The sequence below is a fragment of the Hemibagrus wyckioides genome, linkage group LG11 (assembly GCF_019097595.1).
Source record: "Hemibagrus wyckioides isolate EC202008001 linkage group LG11, SWU_Hwy_1.0, whole genome shotgun sequence".
NCBI classification, from domain to species: Eukaryota; Metazoa; Chordata; class Actinopteri; order Siluriformes; family Bagridae; genus Hemibagrus; species Hemibagrus wyckioides.
Window position 1 is genome coordinate 22,836,353 of NC_080720.1, and position 20,634 is coordinate 22,856,986.

General features: G+C 36.1%; 1 protein-coding gene across 3 annotated transcripts in view; it reads left to right on the forward strand.

Moving 5' to 3' along the window:
• The first annotated feature begins 1,656 nt into the window (after window positions 1–1,656).
• Window positions 1,657–20,634, forward strand: part of LOC131362223 (contactin-4) — a 116,989-nt gene continuing 98,011 nt past the window's right edge. For all 3 annotated transcript variants that reach the window (XM_058404098.1, XM_058404100.1, XM_058404099.1), the window contains exon 1: window positions 1,657–1,782. The gene's annotated coding sequence lies outside the window, so the exon portion shown is untranslated. The remainder of the gene's footprint in view (window positions 1,783–20,634) is intronic.

The following is a 20,634-nucleotide window of genomic DNA, read 5'->3' on the forward strand; positions in this document are numbered from 1 at the left end:
CTGTATGGGTGCAGCCTTCCATGTTCTCCCCGCTTCTGGGCATGTGTTGTAGGAAAATTGGCATCTCTAAATCATCTGTGGTGTGTGAGCATGTGTATGATTGTGCTTTCAGTGGGTTACCAAGGTGGTAACCCACTAAAGGAACAATCATACAGGGTGTATGATCATCCAGGGTGTCCTAGTAACAAATGAGTTTAGATTCCTAAACTGAACTGTAAACTATGCTGACCACCAACCACCATCTCTCTCTCATCTCTCTCTGTCTCTCTCTCTCTCGAAAGACCCCTAAGCCACGAACAACCGGGAACACCACTCAATTAGGTAACTGCAGAGCATTAGCACAAACCAATCACAAACCAGTGAGCAGCTCCTTCATTTTAGGAACATTTATTTTCATTTATTCTGATTTAACAGTCACTGTTTTGCTAAAAAAAAAAAGTGTTTATAATTATATATTCATTTTAATTATATTTACTTAATATTTTGTGAATAATGACATCAGATCAACATAACTTAAACTCAGGTCACTGAAAGCATAATCTAATCTATTGATCTTACTTGCAGTAAATTACAGTTGAGCCAGTGCATGTTAGTACAATTCATCAATATAATTTTTTTCTTCAGCAATTCACACAATTGTGATTATTCAGCAACCACTGACAAGGCACTTTAGACCCACAAACCAAACTGATAATGAGCAAAGAAATTACCATGAGTTGTTGAGACATGGCATGCATAACCAATGGGACAAAATGTCATTCTTTATTCATATTGTCACATTGTTCAGTCTTTCATTCTGTTGCATTTCATTATATGCATGTGTTTATTTGAATTATAAAGGGGAGAAAGTGCTACATCTTCATATACAACTCTATTTAATGTATTTACTGCTTCCACCATTTAACTTATATGTTAAATAGAAATCCTATCTACATGGAATTTTAAGCATTGTGCTGCTTCAATGTATTGTGTTCATGCAATCAAAAGTGTTCAAGTAGGAAACCCTTTCCTACTGGGAAACACTCAGTTGACCACCCATAGAATCAAGCAACCACCTAAGGGTTCTGGATTTTAACTACATTAAGGAAACAAAAACATGGACTTAGTGTCAGTAATCATACCAAAATCGAAAAAGTGTAACTGGTGCATCTGTACCACTGAATAAATTATGGGGGTTTGGTATGATCAAAATACAGCAGTGTGATTTTAAACCTCTTTCAAAGACATTTTTCATTAACTGGTATTCTGTTATAATGACCACATTTTATGTTTTCATAATTCTGCTTTTAGATAGTTTTGACATCGAAATTCTATCAAACTTTTCTAATAATTTAGGCCAAGGACAGTATGACTGCAAATTTACAGAAATCTTTCCCCTCGGTTTGGCATGGTGTAAGGTGTGGATTTTTTGGCTTTACAGGTAGATATTATTCTTTGAACCTATTTTGTTAGAATTATAAAAGCATTATTCTTGGTTCCAAATGTATAAGAATTTTGCAGGCCCTCTTGATGTAAAAACTAGACTAGGGGCTTTACATCTCATCTCTGACTGAATACGTGTCAAAACCGATCTCTCTCATTCATGATCTTAGAAATTTTGCGTGAAAGCAGGGTGATGTGTGTTTCTGAGGGCAGGGGAGGAGGAGTTTCGGTTTGCCGGTTGTTCAGTCTACTGTATACTCTTTCAGAAAGACCGCGGCGACTATTCGGACATCAGATTTCTCCATTAAAAAGCATCACCAAACAGCTTGGCGCAGTCCGAACGGACCATCGTTTTAAAAGGTGAGAGAAGCGCCTTATCTTCCACTATAAAGTCGATTAACGCGTCTGAATAAAACGCGGGTGCCGTGCAGCCTCCGTGGTCATGCTGTTGAATCACGAGGCTCGGCGCGAGCAAAGTGAATGGATTTTAATTCCTCGTGATCAAAACTGCGGCGTAGTGTACAGTGCGATCAGCAATTAAAATAACACCTAATTATTAAGCATTTCACAATAAGTGACAGGATCTTTTTGAACCTTGATTTAAGTCGTTTCGTTTGGATCCAGTTCATTTGACTCGGAGTCATTCGATGCTGTACATATTAAATTGGCTGTGTACGGGATGCTCTCTCTCTCTCTCTCTCTGTGTGTGTGAAAGATCCATTATGTTGCATCAACTCAGTGGTCATTTGAAGTTCAGTTGATTTAAATGAATTTGAATGAACTGTAAAATAACTTTAACTACAGAGGTTAGTTAATCCTTGTTTGTGTTCATGTATGGCTAGAGATTGGCCTGTGTGCATTTGGTTCGGGTTCTTTTTCACCTTTATGTGTCATTCCTGAGATGCAAAATCTCCAGATAAAATGGCCTTTGGAGTTTCTCATTGGATCTACTTATACACTTTTATTCTTCAGTCAGGGTCACACTGGCTACTTTTGATTTTGTCTGAAAAACTTTCCTCCACAGAAATTCAGATGATATGTTAAAAATGAGTAATTCTGTGATTTTTTTTTTTTTGTCTTTGACTCAAATGGAAATGGAAAACTTGGGGCACCTTACTTGAAACTTTGAATAATTGTATTTTTCTGAGCTCTGTCACTTTACTGGAGACACTCACTCATTCTCTCTCTCTCTCTCTCGAGAGAGAGAGATTCAAGGATTAGGCTAACAAGTATAATATAGAGAATACATATGGCTCCATGATCTGAGCTTGTTATATTCTTCCAAATATTAAATTATGTCTGCAAACAGATGTCCATTTTCTTTTCACAGTTCCCTGGAAATTACCTCAGTAATCCAATGTATGAAGTTGGAACTAAAGTGCTGTTTTATTTCTATGTGCTATACTGTTCCTTTTCACATGCCTTACACATATATGGACCCATATATCAATTCTGGTTGCACCTTTCATGATTGTTCATTGTATTGTTTGTTTTATCACTGTTGATGCTGTTTCAAAGAAAAGTCATGCATTCAAGAGGCCAGCTCTACATGTCTGGGAACCATTCTGGGTTTCAATAGATGCCTCTGTTTACTCATTGATACACTGCTGCATGCGAGTAAGTATACACAGCCCTCCACTGCGAAGCAGCACTAAAACTGGAAGGTGAGAGACTTAATCTTCAGTATAGGGTGACATAGATTAGGAAGATAGATGGTACCACTGCTATGGCTGAACATTGCAAGTGCTCTGCTGGTAGGTGAGGTGACTTCAGTATTGCAAATTTCTATACACACTGGTCAGCCATAGCATAAAAACCACTGACAGGTGAAGTGAATAAAATTGACTATTTTATTACAGTGGCACCTGTCAAGGACTGGAATTTATTAGGAAGCGAACAGTCAGTACTTGATGTGTTTCAAGTAGGAACAATGGGCAAGCACTAGAATTTAAGAGACTGTGATGGCTAGACAACAGGGTCAGACCATCTCCAAAATGACATGTCTTGTAGAGTATTCCTGTTATGCCATGCTTAGTACACACCAAAAGTGGTCCATGATAGAACAACTGGTGATAGGGCCATGGGCACTCAAGGTTCATTGATGCATGTGGGAGAGAATATTAGCCCATTTGGTCTGATCCCACAGAAGACCTACTAAAGCACAAATTGCTGAAAATGTTCATGCTGGCTATGATGGACAGGATCTGCTGTTAACGTCTTGGTACCAGATACCACAGCACATCTTTGGCAGTCTTGAGAAATCAATGCAGTTATTTAGTTGGCCAATCATCTGGTAAGGAAGCAGCACAATACGGAAATCATGCAGATACAAATAAAATCATGCAGATACAGGCTTAAGTTAATGTTCCAACATCAAAATCAGAAGTATGTGTGATTTTTTTCCCTGTTCTCTAGATACTGTTGTTTGTAAAAAAAAAAAATCCCAGAAGACCAGCAGTATCTGAAATATTCAAACCAGCCCATCTGGTTCCAACAACTGTAGTTCACCCACTGAGATCACATTTTTCCCCATTCTGATCTGTGGTGTGAACATTATTTATTTATTTATTTATTTATTTATTTATTTATTTATTTATTTATTTATGTTTTTATTTTTATTTATTTATTTATTTTATTTTATTTTTTTGCATTGCTCTGTTTCCATGATTGGCTGATTAGATGACTGCATAAATGTTTTGGAGTTTTGGAGTAACAAAATTTGTTATTAATGTACACATGACTGCTATTGTTGTGCATTATAATTATTATTATTATTTTTATTTACTACTACTAGTAGTAGTATCTTAGTTAATGTATATTATAAATATTAATAAAACTTATTTGCGAATAAACTTACGCGAATAAAAAAAATTAATCGACTAAACATACATGTGATGCTATTTTGGTGTGCTATGTAACACAGTAAAAGTAACTCCCTCAAATGTATTTTTAATCATCATATTATTATACAGTGTACATAGTAAAATAATGTACATCCCTTCTGAATAATATGTTTCTTGATAGTCAACCATCAAGGGCGTTTGATGGTGTTTTGCTCATGCACATGTGCCCATTCTGCAGGAGCACCTGGGGTCAGGTGGAGTGACCTTCATTTATTGTTACTGGGAACACTCAAATTGTCAAGCTGATTCCATCATTGTAACCATGCTTCAGTACTTCTGAAGAAGCAGCAAAGTATTAGTTTCTCACAGGCAGTAAACAACCTTGATAAGACTGACCTTGCTCAAAAGGAACCCTTTCATCTGAGCTAGAGCTACTTGTATACCATCCCTTATCCTTGGTGAGCCTTAAAACCTGGAGATACCATAATTTGCTAATATTTAAGCAATTATTCTTTTTTTTGTAAAGCCATGGGGAGAATGTGAATCCATGTTATTTTGTGTTGAATTAGTGAATTGCTTTACTATGCACATTTTCTTTACATTACCTTTCAGTCATTCACTCCACTGTAATGCCTCTTGGCACACAGTTCATTAATTAATCAAGAATGCTTACTGTCAAACAGCAGGAGAGAATGGAATCGCCATGTTCTGTACAAATGTATCTGAGAGGTTTCAGACTTTTTGGCATTTTGGCTCAAAACCTTTCACTTATTTGTAAAGCCTTAAATAATGACATGCACTGTTTTGTTGTTGTTGTTGTTTTTAAATAAAAGTGCAAACTTGAACGTAATCCTGATATTTTAAGTAATTTTCCCAAAATTTGCACTACTTCTTTGAAGATATTTCACGAAAAGTCCATTGCTGGTGGCTGTTTTTAGCTTACAAGCTGAATGTAACCTTTGCCTTTCTTCACTGCAGCTGATGTGTTAGAAGCAGGAAAAATGGGCAAATGTAAGGATTTAAGAGAGTTTGATGAAGGGCCAAATTGTGATGGCTAGATGACTGGATCAGAGCATATGCAAAACTGCTCTTGTGGGGTGTTCCCAGTCTCCAGTGGTCAGTATCTATCATAAGTGGTCCAATGAAGGAACAGTGGTGAACCGGCAACAGGGTCATGGGCGGCCAAGGCTCATTGACACATATGGGGAGTAAAGGCTGGCCCATGTGGTCCGATCCAAAAGATGAGCTACTGTTGCTCAAATGCTAAACAAGTTTATAGTGGTTCTGATAGAAAGGTGTCAGAATACACAGTGCATCAAAGTTGTGTATAGACTGCATAGCCGCAGACCAGTCGGGGTGCCCATGCTGACCCCTGTGCAACAATGGGCACATGAGTGTTAGAACTGGACCATGGAACAACACATGCACTATGGGAAAAAGGCAAGCCAGCAGATGTGATGCTTTGGGCAGTGTTCTGCTGGGAATCATTGGGTCCTCCCATCCATGTGGATGGTGACACATACCACCTACCTAAGTATTGTTGCAGACAATTTACACCCTTTTATTGAAACAGTATTCCCTGACGGCTGTGGCCTCTTTCAGCAGGATAATGCGCTGTGCCACAAAGCAAAAATGGTTTAGGAATGGTTTGTTGAACACAACAAGAAGTTTGAGGTGTTGACTTGGCCTCCAAATTCCCCAGATCTCAATCCAAAGTCCGATCCATGGAGGCCCCACCTCGCAACCTACATGATTTAAAGGATCTGTTGCTAACATCTTGGTGCCAGATACCACAGCACACCTTCAGGGATCTAGTGGTGCCATGTCCTATATAACCGTGGACAGTTGTACTATTTCCATATAAGTTTTATTTTTAAAAAAGGTAGGACTGGAAATTAATGACAGAGAATTAGGTTAATGTAATTAACCACCTTAGTGTGCCTGCTCGAGAAATACATTGCAAGATTTCACCAGTTTTTTAGGCCATACAATTGGATGTTCAATTTAGTTCTGTAGCTGATTACCATGATTAGAGTTACAGAATTAGAGAATTATGAATATTCAACAGGATTCAATCAGGAAATTGCAAGGCCTTGTGCATAAATACTTTATGATCACACCCCTGGCCAACCATTGGTTAGTAGTTCTAACAGGCTGTTCTTCATAAGTAGCAACAGCACTACACAAAAACATAGCATATGGCAGAGTGACCTCTCATCTTATTTATAACAAAGCCTGTGCCCCTATTAAAAATACCTGGAACACAAAGCCACATCAGCATTGTAGCACAATAAATCCCATATTAATTTTGTAAACTGCAGTCCAAGCACAGGATCAGGGGATAGGCTGCCTAGTCTTCAAACTAAAAACTGATGTCATTTTATGTTTTGGTAAATGCATTATAGTGAATCAGTGCCTTTATGTGCTACACAGTGAGAAAGGGTTTAGATAATGTAGTGCAATATAGTTCTTATATATTGTACATTTAGGAAATACAAGTTAAATATTAAAATTTAATATTAGCATTTGCATTGTAATATTCCTTAATCATACATGTTGAATGAATGTGTTCTACTAAAGACAGAATTGCTCATCAAATTCAGTTCATAAACTCAAACCTTCAGGGGATAGAGACGAAAGGGTATGTACATGCCTATTTTTGTGTCTGGGTTAATTTACCTCACCTTCTTGTAATGTAGTCATCTTCAGTGGCTATATTATCATCACATTACCTCAGAATGAAATTCTGCTCTGCGCTACTATAATTTAGAAAAAATTCAGGGAGAATGGTCTCAGATGGCATTAAACAGCATTCACTATTGGAATGCACAGATGGAATTCATGTCAAGACACACTGTATGTCAGGTCACAAAGTACAATAAAACATTAGAATCCAGTCTGACAGGATTTCTTATTTTGCATAACTTGGTAATGTGAACTTATAAAATTGAATGTTACACATTTTGTACTAACAGGCATATTTGAGGTTTCAAAACGTAATGAATTGATTGTACTCAGCAGTTAATTGAGGTGTAGGTGTGTGTTGTATTTGCAGAGTCAGCTTCCTGACTAAAGTATCACTAAAGAGATTTGTAATGAAGAGTGTGTCAGATGAGCTATAAACCTCTTACTAATCATTCCATCACTGCATTTGCACACTGAAGTTGTAATGGTTTAAAATATCAGTAATTCTAATACTTTCTTCGCTACAATCCTAACAAAAAGTAGTTTACACTCTATTTGCCTTAAGTCCAAGGATCTTGTGTGGGTCCTTCATATGTGAACAGAGTGATCTGTTCCATTTATTAATTTAAAATTAATTTGAATATATTAATTCTCCTTTTATGATTTCATAGAAATTGATGGCTTCAACTATTTAAATTCAACAATGTCCTTAAAACCTTTTAATTGCTTGTTTATTATTTTTTTTTAAATTATATTTGTAAAGCACATTAAGTTGTAAGAGGCAATCTTAGAGAGTCTCCTCATTTCTAAGAGGAAGTTGCACCATAGGCACTATAGTTTTTAAATCATACATGTCTATATTGTATGCAGATGAAAATGGGTATGGTAAAATCTCTGTGGTATGCAGGTGAGATAGCAAGAAGGTTAATCATAAGTGCAATTAGCTCATAAATGAAGAAGAAGAAACATCAGAAGCTGGGATAGAGCAATCAGGACCAATTATCCAAATCCAGAGTGCAGGAGGAGTCATTTCACAGTAACCAGCATCTCATCACGCAGTAGGACTGCCCATTCAGCTTAAGACAAAGGGAGAACAGATTAGGTATCGAAGGAGCACACTAGAAGTTAAAAGTGTGTATATTATGATTAGAGTGGAAACAGGTCTGTGTTACTATTATCACTCCATCAGATAACCTGTGTGATCACATGAGAGAGGGGAGGAGACAGATGAAGTGGGGGAAGCATCAAGACATCTCAGTTTACTATCTATGACCATGACCCTCTGATCTATACATTTAACTCATTTAACACAATGATTAACTAAACAAATAGAATTTCAGCCTAAACAGAAGATTGAGACTATGTAAGAATACAACACATTAATAGGGGTATTTAGCTGGGAGACTGTAGTAAAAAGCTTTGTCTTCTTCTGTAGTTTTCATTATAATAGATAATGATAAATGGCCTGGACCTTTAAAGCAGACATGACAGACAATAACAGATCAGTAGTTTACAGGATGTTTTTTAGTATTGTATTATTACAGGATGTATTTAGTGCTTTATTTTATAACACTTTACAATACAGTTCAAAATTTCACAGGCATCCATACAGGAACTAAGCGGGAAATAATTATTATTTCTTCATTAGCATATATAACTAAATTCCTATTAAATAATAACTACCATTTAATTACTATTTACTTTTTAGGAGTTTACTATTAACTATCATATAAGAAAGATGCTGTAAAATGTACAAACAACAGTATATACATATACATATTTACAATACAATACTATAATATCTTACATTTAAAAAAAATCATAATGCAGTACATTTGCTCACTTTGCTGATGTATGATTTAACTATGCAATACTGGGTTTGGAATACATACCCTTCTGTGTGATAACATAAAGTATTAGCCACTTAGTATTGCTTTTATTTAGCCAGTCATGGTCTAAAGTGAGAAATGGACAACAATATCTACAGAGCTGTGAAAAGGTTTTTGCCCCTTCCTGTTTTTTCATTTTTTACTTTTTGCATTTTAGTCACACTTAAAAGATTCAGATAATAAAACAAATTTTAATATTACACAAAGATAATGCAACTAAATACAAAATGCAATTTTTAAATGATTATTTCATTTATTAAGGGAAAAAAAGGTGTCCAAACCTACCTGGACCTACTTGAAAAATGAATTGCCCCCTCCTGTTAAATCATGAAAGAACTGTGATTAACCACATTATTTTAGAAAGCTGAGTTAAATTTCACTAGACACACCCAGGCCTGATTACTGTCAGACCTGTTGAATCAAGAAATCACTTAAATAGAACCTGTCTGACAAAGTGAAGCATGCTTAAAGAGCAACACATCATGCCACAATCTAAAGAAATTCAAGAAGAGATGAGAAACAAAATAGTTCACATGTATCAGTCTGTAAAGGGTTATAAAGGCATTTCTAAGGCTTTGGGGTTCCAGCAAACCACAGTCAGAGCCATTATCCACAAATGGAGAAAACTTGGAACAGTGGTGAACCTTCCCAGGAGTGGCAGTCCTACCAAAATTACTCTAAGAGCGCAACAACGACTCATCCAGGAGGTCATAAAAGAACCCAGAAAAACATCTAAAGAATTGCAGGCCTCACTTGCCTCAATTAAAGTCAGTGTTCATGATTCAACAATAACAAAGAGCCTGGGCAAAAACGGCATCCATGGGAGCGTTCCAAGGAAAAGCCATTGCTCACCAAAAAAAACACAAAGGCTTGTCAAAAAATATCTTGATTATCCCCAAGACTTTGGGGCAAATATTCTGTGGAGTGATGAGAAAAATGTTGAACTTTTTGGAAGGTCTGTGTCCCGTTACATCTGGCATAAAACCAACACAGCATTTCATAAAAAGAACATCATACCAACTGTCAAACATGGTAGTGGTAGTGTGATGGTCTGGGGTCCCGGACGACATGCCATAATTGATGGAACCATGAATCCATCAATCAGAAAATCCTGAAGGAGAATGGCTCAAGAAAAACAGAATTAAGGTTTTCGGAGTGGCCAAGTCAAAGTCCGGACTTAAATCCGATTGAGATGCTGTGGCATGACCTTAAACAGTCCATTCCTGCTCGAAAACCCTCCAATGTGGCTGAATTAAAACAATTCTGCAAAGAAGAGTGGGACAAAATTCCTCCACAGCGATGTAAAAGACTCATTGCCAGATAATGCAAACATTTGATTGCAGTTGATGCTGCAAAGCATGGCACAACCAGTTATATTTAGGGGGCATTTACTTTTCCACATAGTGCCAGGCAGGTTTGGACAGCTTTTTTCCTTTAATAAATGAAATCATCATTTAAAAACTGTGTTTTGTGTTTATTTGCATTATCTTTGTGCAATATTAAAATTTGTTTCTGATCTGAATCATTTAAGTGTGACAGGCAAAAAATAAAAAAAAAAACAGGAAGGGGGCAAAAACCTTTTCACAGCACTGTATCTATAGCATAAGGCTATAATGTAGCAATGAGTAACAAATAATTTACATTAACATAATAATACGTTAATATTAAACGTTAAAATTAACATTAATAATTTTATTTTAAATAACAAAAATGAGTAATAAATTATCAAGTGTATCACAGTTCCACATCATTAACTGTTGAAGAACAACATAACACTTGTCATTATTTTTTCACATTATTGTTTCCATATAGTTAAAAGCCATGCAAACAACATTCATACTAGGATATCATTTGAGATTCCACAACAAAAATGAGCAACCCAGTGCCTCATCAAAATTAACACTGTGTTGGTTTTGGACAATATCAGTTGTTAGTGTTATATATTTGACGATAAAAGTAATATATTAATACATATACATTCAAAACTCCTATGACTTTTTGCTATGCATTTTGCAAAAAAAAAATGTGCTCAAGTTTAGAACATTCATGGCAGCAACTGATATGAACTGACCCCCAAGGTTTAACACAGTTTAAATCTAATCATTCCATCTTAAGTATGAGGAGTTTCTTCAGGAAAAAGCAATTCAACAAAGCAAAAGCCAGTGGCCTTCCTTTCCATAGAATGAATATGTGCATAACTAATTGTGCTACTCACCCACCCAGATCACTCCCTTCCTGTGAATCCTAGGTTAACAGGCTCCCTTATTTGTGTGAAATGCTAATCCACTGATTCTGCAGCAATGGACAAGTGGTTCAGGCAGAGCAAACTGTTATGGGAAACCACCCACCAATGTCTGGAACAAGTAGCAAAGGGAAATAAATGATTTGTCAAAAACACTTAGGTACAAGCAAGAACATAAAGTATGGTTTTCCACCAGATACATCCAGGCCTGTCAGGGCTGCTGTAAACGCACGCCTTGCTACATATGTCCGTACAAAAATATGTCCTTACAACACTGAAATTACCACATTATTATAACTACACTGCTGGCTTCCCCCCTCGTTTCGTGTATGGCAGTCGAAGGTCCCCTGCCCAAAGGGATTCCCTAGAAATTCCTCTAGAACTACTGGCCTCTAGAGTCAAAGCTATTCTAGATGTTCATTGCAAAGAAGGTTAACTACCTAAATGACTGGGAAGGTTACAGCCCTGAGGACAGATGCTGAGTCACTGCCCACCATGTTTTTAACTGACTACTTTGTAATGACTTTCATGAACAATCTGAAAATCCTGGACCATAAACTAGTGGTAGACCACATAAGAACCCTGTGCCAGAATCAACATCAAACTGCATATCCCAGACTTCACCATACACTATCTGGACTCCCTGGACTACAGACACCACACACCATGTTCACAGTCACCCGATTACTGATTACACACACACACACACACACACACACACACACACACACACACACTGCAAAGTATTTGCTCAGATCTGTTACTACAAAATACATGCCAAGCTATTTGATTCTGATTAATGTTTATGGTTTTGACATGGGTTTGTTTATCTCATTTTTGCCTTGACCTCCAATAACCTGTTTGTGCATCACCTGACCTCATACCTGTTTCCTGAACTTGATTACATTTACTATTTTTGAATATAAATTTATGTGTGGCACTCTTTTTTTAAATAAAGCATTTTTCACATGCACCGCCATCACTGCCACCTGACAGAACTCAAATTAATTTGTCACCCCTGTTTTGTACCATAACAGCCCTAATTTGTATAAATCACTTAAGAATGCTGCTTTTGTATTCTAACTTATGGATATGGATATGGTTATGGATATAACTTTGTAGCTCTTTAGTACTTTATGAAGATGTGGAGCAGTAGTAAACAGTGAAACACATGGAACATCATTAGTAGGGACTGAAGTGTTACTTTGTAGCACTTCAGCAGTTATTAATCACATGCAACAGTATTACACATAATAATTCATGACTAATTTTTATTATTAACAAATTTGAAAGTGTTGGAGAATTTGTTACTGATTGCTGCACTGCAGCAACTTTTACTTTCATAAGTTATTGTTATCCATTTCTCTCTTTAGGCCTTGAGACTGGCTAAATAAATATAACACTCCAACCCTCTGCTCCTCTAAGCAGACCTAAATAACTCATTTAAATATTTACATTTTAGATATTAGGAATTAATTTTGGTGTGATCAGAAGTAGATATTATATGATATAATAATAAAATTCAGTTATTCAGTTGTTAAACATTATTATAAAATGTTATACTTTACACACTTTGTAGTATTTTATCATCAATTAAACATTTTACTAGGAGAGTCCTTGCAGTGTCAGTAAATATGGATAGCTACAAAGAATAGGGTGTCAACAGTTGCTAGGCGATTGTGAGGCCTAGAAGAAGAAGAAGAAGAAGAAGAAGAAGAAGAAGAAGAAGAAGGAAAAGAATAATAATAAGAAGAGGAATATCACATTAGAATTAAGATGAACAACAGTGTGTTTTATTGGTATATTCCTCAACCTTAGTAAACTGTCAACTGTCATCAGGTTTAGTTGCATGTTTACCTTGCACCTCTGGGGTTGAGGGTTTGATTCTTGCTTCAGTCCTGTGTGGACAAAGACTAAATACTGTCCCCATGCTTCTAGTCCAAAGACATGTACTGACTGGAATCTCTAAACTGCTAAAGTTTGATTGTTTGGCACAATGTCCACTGTGTACCCTACCTTGTACCTCAAGTACCTTGGGATAGGCTCTATGCGCCCCACATCCCTATGTACAGTAGTATAGTGGTACAAAAATAGATGGATGGACTCCTGTGCAAGTACAAGCTTAGCTGCTGAACTATTGATCGAGATACAGAGGTTGTTTAAAATTGGACCACAGTTTGACAATTCCCATGCATCAATTTTTCTTACTATAAAAGGTTTAAATGTTTTGAAGGCTTACGCACATACCTAATGCTGTAAGGAGTTTATTGTATCAGATGTTGGATAGATTCTACCAGACCTTTTAAAACAGATTTCATGCTACTCAGAACTAATGGATGAGAGATCAAGACAGATTGTGAAGAGGGCAAACTGGCTTCAAATCAGCTTGATTATCAACTACTGTGGTCTAGCAGTAAGCCTATCTTCATAATACTCATCATACCTATGCTCTTGCATTGTGATTTCATTTAGAATGGACTGTGCACTCTGCCACAGTAGAAATGTTTTTAAACTGAAACAGACCTTTCTGAGCAATGCCCTTCTTAATAGAAAACATGTCCTGTAGATACAAAGGTAATACTGGGGATCTACAGTACTGCCATCTTTATCTCAGCAAGCATAAATCACAAGTGTTTTTTTCTGTGCTTTGGACCTGTATATAGTCTCCACCTTTTCAAAACTAAGTCCAATGTTCTGGGCAAGGGAGTCTAGATTTCCTAGATAGAAGGTACAATTACAGTCCATAAATCACTTCAAGCCCCTTGGTTAGAGAGTCTCAAAGCTAGCTGAGAACTAACTGCACAGTAGATGTTGTCTGAGGAAGATGTAGTAAGTTGTGTATTGGACTTGAAACCAACTGTTGCATCAACACTAGCATAAAATTTTTTCAATGCCCTTTACATATGACGTCATCCATCATTATTCCATCCATCCAATAGAGAATGCCTGTTTTTCACCAAATTCAGTTTGTCTAAAGACTTGATGGCCATGAGTATAATATTCATTATGCCCTCCTAATTACAATATCTGCTCTGTTTTTATTGTCCGGTAAAAGTCAGACTCTCAAAGTCAAAGAGGAAGAATTCAGAAAAAAGCAGAACAGTTGTTACATTGGCAGCACTTCAAAGATAGTCTTTTTGCCATGTTTGTTGGTTTGGCTTTTTCCACATACTACCTAAAGCAGTCTTATTCTCTACCTGTGCACACCATGGTTAACATCTTCCCTAAAGACCACAAACTTATGTGGTTTATTTTCAAAATGTAGGCTAATGCAACTTGTTGATACTTATAAGGAGTTATAAGGTATTATGTTAATGTTGTATAAAATAACATATAATATTATACATTTGCATGAAAAGAATTCCACTGTGATGTAATGTATGTGTGGCGATAATAAAGGGTTCATGCCCTCATAATATTTTATATTTGCATGACACATCTGAGCAACTGTTATTCAGTGCATGTTCTGATGTATATTGCTTATAAGCTTGAATGCAATAAATAAAGTTTAAAATAATAAAGATGTAAAAAAAAAAAGTTACAAAAACATATTTATATAATTTGATCGTACAGTTTCAATTAGAAGAAAATTTTAGTTTTTTTTATTTAAACTAAACAACAACAACAACAACAACAACAACAATAATAATAATAATAATAATAATAATAATAAAATCTAAACATATATTTTAAACCAAAAATGTCACATAGTTGGCACCACTGCTTTAGCTCTTTGTGTAACCCCTCATTGCCAGTATAATAGCATTATTTTCTTATAATGCTCATAGAGATGGGGTAAAATAGAGAGAAAATGCTCTGAGAGCACTCCAAGTACAGAAATCTTCCATAAATGAAAGGGTTCTAGATCCTTTCTTGAGGACTTTCACCTATCCCCGCTGTTTTAATGGGTTTTAGTGGACTGAGATGGCCATGACAAAAGCTTGATTCTCTGGTCATTGAAGGACTTTAGGACTTTACCAAGTATTTGGACATATGGTATAATTTGGATCGCCGTCCTACTGCAACATCAACAATGACTCAATTGTAGCTTCTTAGAAGAGAAGGTTCTTTTCTGGCACACATTCCAAATAGTTTTTTTTGTATTGAGGTGGTTTCTAATTGTATATTTGAAGATTTAATGACAACAAAATGCTACAGATATTTACATATAGCCCTGTACAGGGTGAGCAAAATACACTTTCTCTTCTGCAGGAAGATTCAGCACTGACCTAGCTGTTAAAACATATGAATTATTTAGAGGAAATCACACATCAAAATAACCCAAGATCATGCAGTATTTGCAGAGCTTTAATAACTCAAATTTAAACAAAATGCAAATAATTTGTAAACAAATTGTGTTAAGAAATCAGTATTTGCTGGAATAACCCCGATTTGCATGCGTTTTGGAATGCTCTCCACCAGTTTTTCACATTGCTGTTGGGTAACTTTATACCAAACAGTTCAGCTTTGCTTGATGGTTTGTGACCATCCATCTTCCTCTTAATCACATTCCAAAGGTTTTCAATAGGGTTAAAATCTGGAGATTGGGCAGTGGTCTCTTATTTTTTTCCAGAGCTGTATGTTTCAGCTACAAGTATCGTAGTTGTTTAAGACTGATACACTGTGGAAAGTCTGACAAATAATTTATAATATTGATACAATCCCCTGAAAATATTGATAGACACCTAGGTTTGAGACCAGACGAATAATAGGAGACGATAAGTCAGAATTTCAGCTTGCAGTACTTGACATTTACATCTGGATGTGTTAAAGAATTAAAACATGACACCTTTAGTAGCAGACTACCGAGTTTTAGGTGAGCAATAATTGAACCATGCTGGCAACCCACTGACATCACCAAATTCTTAATTTGTGATGCTTTCCAGGCTTGTACTGCAGCTTCTTTCAATTGTTCATTATTTTGGGGGTGAAATACATGCTCAGTTGTGATTAAAGTCTGGTGACTGAACCTTCCACTTATAAAAGTATAAAAGTTTAAATTTTTTATCAATCTGTTGAATATAAACTTAAAAAAAGTAGAAGAAAAAAAGTAGTACTGTATTTTTGCTCTGATATTTCATCTTACACTACTCTTATTTTTATTTTTCATATTGCATTCAATCATTCTATAACCACTTTATCCTAGTCATGATTGCATGACCCCAGCGCCTATTTTGAGAGCACTACACATGAAGAGGGAATACAACCTGGATATGAGTTTGCAAGGTACCATGCACAAACATTTTCACAATTTTTCACACTTGGGGCAATTTAGAGTATCTATTCAATCCACAAAGAAATTCATGTGTGGACAGGCACAACATACACAGAAATTCACAGGGCATTAACCTTAGTCCTGGCTCAAACTGGGGACACTGGAGCTGCAATGTCTTACAGGACCCTCTGCACTATCATGCCAAACCATGCACCACTATGTATGGCCGAATTTAAAAAACTCAGTTAATTCCAAGCACTGAAACCTAATTCTCCTCCTGTTGGTGCAGAACCAGATATGAATTATGAATAGAACCAGGAATAGAAAGCACTGTTGTCTACATGCAAATCAATCCCATGTGCCCCAAAATAACTGCTTGTCACTTTGCATAACATATAAGATCCCAGGGAAAATGATTGTGCAAGCCTCACTCTGATGATGCGATAAGGGTGAAGGCCACCCGAGGCTCCCCACTATTAGCATAACACCAAGCAAAAGAAAATCTCATCAGTCGGAGTTTGAGATATAATTTATTTGTTTTATTAGGCTAATTTTAGATTTCTGAAATCAAAACCTGGAGAATGAACATGCAGCAGTGCATGGTGAGTAAATAATATATAGTATATAGTATATATAGTATATATAGTATAGTAATATAAATTGAGTATAAATAATACTCAATTTATTTTCACCTCAAGTCCAAACATTCCTCCAAGGTTCTCCTGAGGATGACCTTATCATAAGGTAATAACATTGAGATATGACCATATACTTACAACCCAACTAATAATTCACATCACTTCAGTCTTTCAGGAATGATGCAAACTTACCACCATGTTCACTCTCAAGAGACCTGCTAGCTAAACTCAGATGTCATTTCCTACCACATACACTTAGACTTGTTTGGGTATTTAAATATTATTTAAAAAGCTGACCTTGTTACTCAGATGCAGACAGATGGTTAAATGAAGTAAACACATGGAGTGTCAGCACACAATAAGACCTCCACCACATGGTGCCACTGACAAAGCAGTTAAGTACTGTTGTATGAGTGGAAGCTTCAGTGCTTCTGTAAATCAAACAGAAGGTACTCAGACCCCTCTATAATATTTGACTTTGTGAGCTAGTTAATAAATGTTATGTCCTCTGTAAATAATTTTCTTAAAATCAACATTTACATCTTAGAATTGACATTTTGATCTAGCTTCTGAATTTAAAAAATCTTTAAAATAAATTTTATATTTGTAGTATGGTCTTTGAAAGGACCATCATCTTCTTGTAGTATGGGCGGTTGCAAAGATATCAAGCACAATTAAGTCTAACTAACTCTTGTTGATTGCTGATTGTATTGTCCGCATTAGGAAGCAGGATGTTGGGTGATTCAGTGTAATCTCTAGCATTAGCATTTTTAATGGCTTTTCCACAATAAACCAAACATGTTATTAGGTGTAAGTAATTTTGTAATAGAATTGAAATAAAGTTATACATAATTGTAACTGAATGCATATGCTCAGATATTAAAAGTATAATGAAGCACTACATAATAGTGAATTAATTTGTTAATTAATTTGTGTAATTATTTATTTAATTAACATCTATTCATGTATTGTGAAAGAAGACATTCCATATAAACATGCAATAACTTGTATAACTTTAAATTATTGTCTGACATCTCTGTTTCACTGTTGCTACATATTTCAAACAGCACCTATACTTTTAACTAACTATACAAGGAATGTTAAGACACATCAGTGAAACATTACATTGCCCTGCTCCAAGGTCAGATATTATTAAGGGTATTTTTAAGGCAAGTTTTAATTAAAGTTACTATTTTATGTCTATTTTATCCCTAAGACAGTGACAAAGAAAAACTCCCTGTGATGACATGAGGGAGAAACCTTGAAAGGAACCAGGCTCAGAATGGAACCCATCCTCATCTGGGTGCCACTGGACAGTAAATAATGTAAATGTAACTAAATAATGTCCTTTCTACAACAGCAACCAAGGGCTTATGCTGAACTATTGGGTCAATGTAGTTTCTGAGTTCATTATAGGCACTAATTCCTTGCTGTTGCAAGCTGACAGATGTAACGGCATATCTGAGACGGTGTGATAGTCCCCAAGTGGCTCTGTCCATGGCTGTCTCCTGGACATATACAGGCTGTCTACACAGATCCAGCCACAGCATCTGTGAGCACCACCAACTGACAAGACTCCAACAAAGGGTAGAGCCAGTGGTCACACTGGAAACTCAGAATACTTGGAGCTTGGGAGTGGATGTATGGCTCAACATAGAAAGACAGAGAGAGAGAGAATATCACAAGTATGCTTGTGATCATGTGATGTTTAAAGACACAATGTAGATTATGTGTAAAGTGCAGGCAGGGACTACGGCAAGACTAGCTCTGACAGCATAACTAAAAGGGTGGGCCAGAAGGTTACAGACATTAAGGCTTTCCAGGACATTTGTCTGTCACCCTGTACAATGTCCATCAGTGTAATAGGTCTCCTGCTGACCATATGTTGCATGGGTTGTGGACCATTCTCAGCACTGCACTGACATTGATATGGTAGTGACATTAAAAAGTGTGTTGCTTTGGTATGAGAATATCAGATGCAGCAGCATTTAGGTTTATAAACACAGTGTACTGTTTGGTCAATTCATTAGAATCATTTCATTTTCTTTGTAGGTATATAGGAGACTATAGCTCAGTGTTTTCCATGCACAGGTTATGGTAATCATTCTCGCTTGAGTGTTATTGTTAGCTGGATGTCTTTGGTCGGTGGACTGTATCTGGCCTATGACAGTCCTAATGATAGATGGAATATTGGTGGTCTAACAAATTGTGCAATTATAATAAAATGGTACATCACTGTACAATGACATGTCAGTTAGGGTTTTTTTAAATCTCTAATATTTAGCGTAATGTTTTAACATACATAGGAGCACAGCTACATTATGTGATCTATAACAAAATGCTTATTTTTTGTGCTATATAATGAAATGCTTTATAGTTATAGCCAGTGTTTTCTGATATATTGCCTTCCTGGAGACTTTCTTAGACTGCTATCACTTAATGCAGTTATGCAGTTCCTTAACTTAATGCAGTTATACAATTCCTGTGATGCAGAATCAGGTGTGTAGTGTTAGAAATGTTTCTAAGTACTCAGATCAGTCCAAGGGAAGGAACGTAATATAAAAGGAATAATAAAAAGAACTTCAATAATGAATTACCATTGCCTTTTCAAGTTAGAACAGGACTATTATTAGTCGATGTCAGAGAAAACAGCCCCTATTGTATTTTGTTGCTACTGATGCACTTTTAAAATAAGTGTAAAACAACTGAAATACCGTGTTGTATTTTCTTGGTATTTTGTTTCCAAATATCAGGTGATGAAGAAAATTCAGAAAGTGAAAGTAGGAGAAATATGAAAACAAAATATGTAATACCATAATGAATTTCCGCATTATAATGGGATGGATTGGTGTGGATAGGGAAGGATGTGCTGCATTTAAAAACTGAAAGTCACTGTACATTTATAGTATACAAAAAGCTCTGTTATATGGAAATGCGATTCTGACAAGACTTATTCTTTCCATATCCAGTTTTAAATAATGGATTTAATGCTGTTTAATAAATCCTTCCAAAATATTCACAGGTGTTCAATTAGGTGTAAATCTGCTGACTGTGAAGACCATAGCATATAATCTACCTAATTTCTGGGTGATGTCTTGAGGTGTTTTTTTTTTTTTGCTATATTAGATAAACTTTGTCCTATATGATGCTATCTATTCAAACTGCACTTTTTCCAGCAAAACATTATCACAAAATGATGCTGCCACCTCAATTCTTTAAAGCTGGAATGGTCTTCTTTGGATTCAAATCCTCACCCTTTTCGTACATATTACTGATTATTATGATCAAACATTTAAGTATTGTAAGGCCAGAGAAAACTTCTATAAAAGGTTGGTGATTATCTGAAGACACCAATATGTCTTTTTTATGCAGGTTTTGGAGTAGGGGCTTCTTGCTTACACAACAGTCCTTCAGGCCATGGTGATGTAAGACTCTCTTAATGGTTGATGTAGATATTTTGCTATCTGATGCTTTCAGCTTTTTCACCAGTTAATTTATCCTGCCGCTGGACTACCAGGAGGCTTTTTAAAGAATGATTATATGACTTGCTATATCCTTTCTGGCAGCTTAAACCAATGTGGCCATTTTCCTCTTACAGCTCCTATCAACAAGAACTGTCCACTCACAGAACTCAATAATTTCCACAATCGCACACTCAATAATTTTCTTTGCATACCACTGTGTAAACTCTAATGATTGT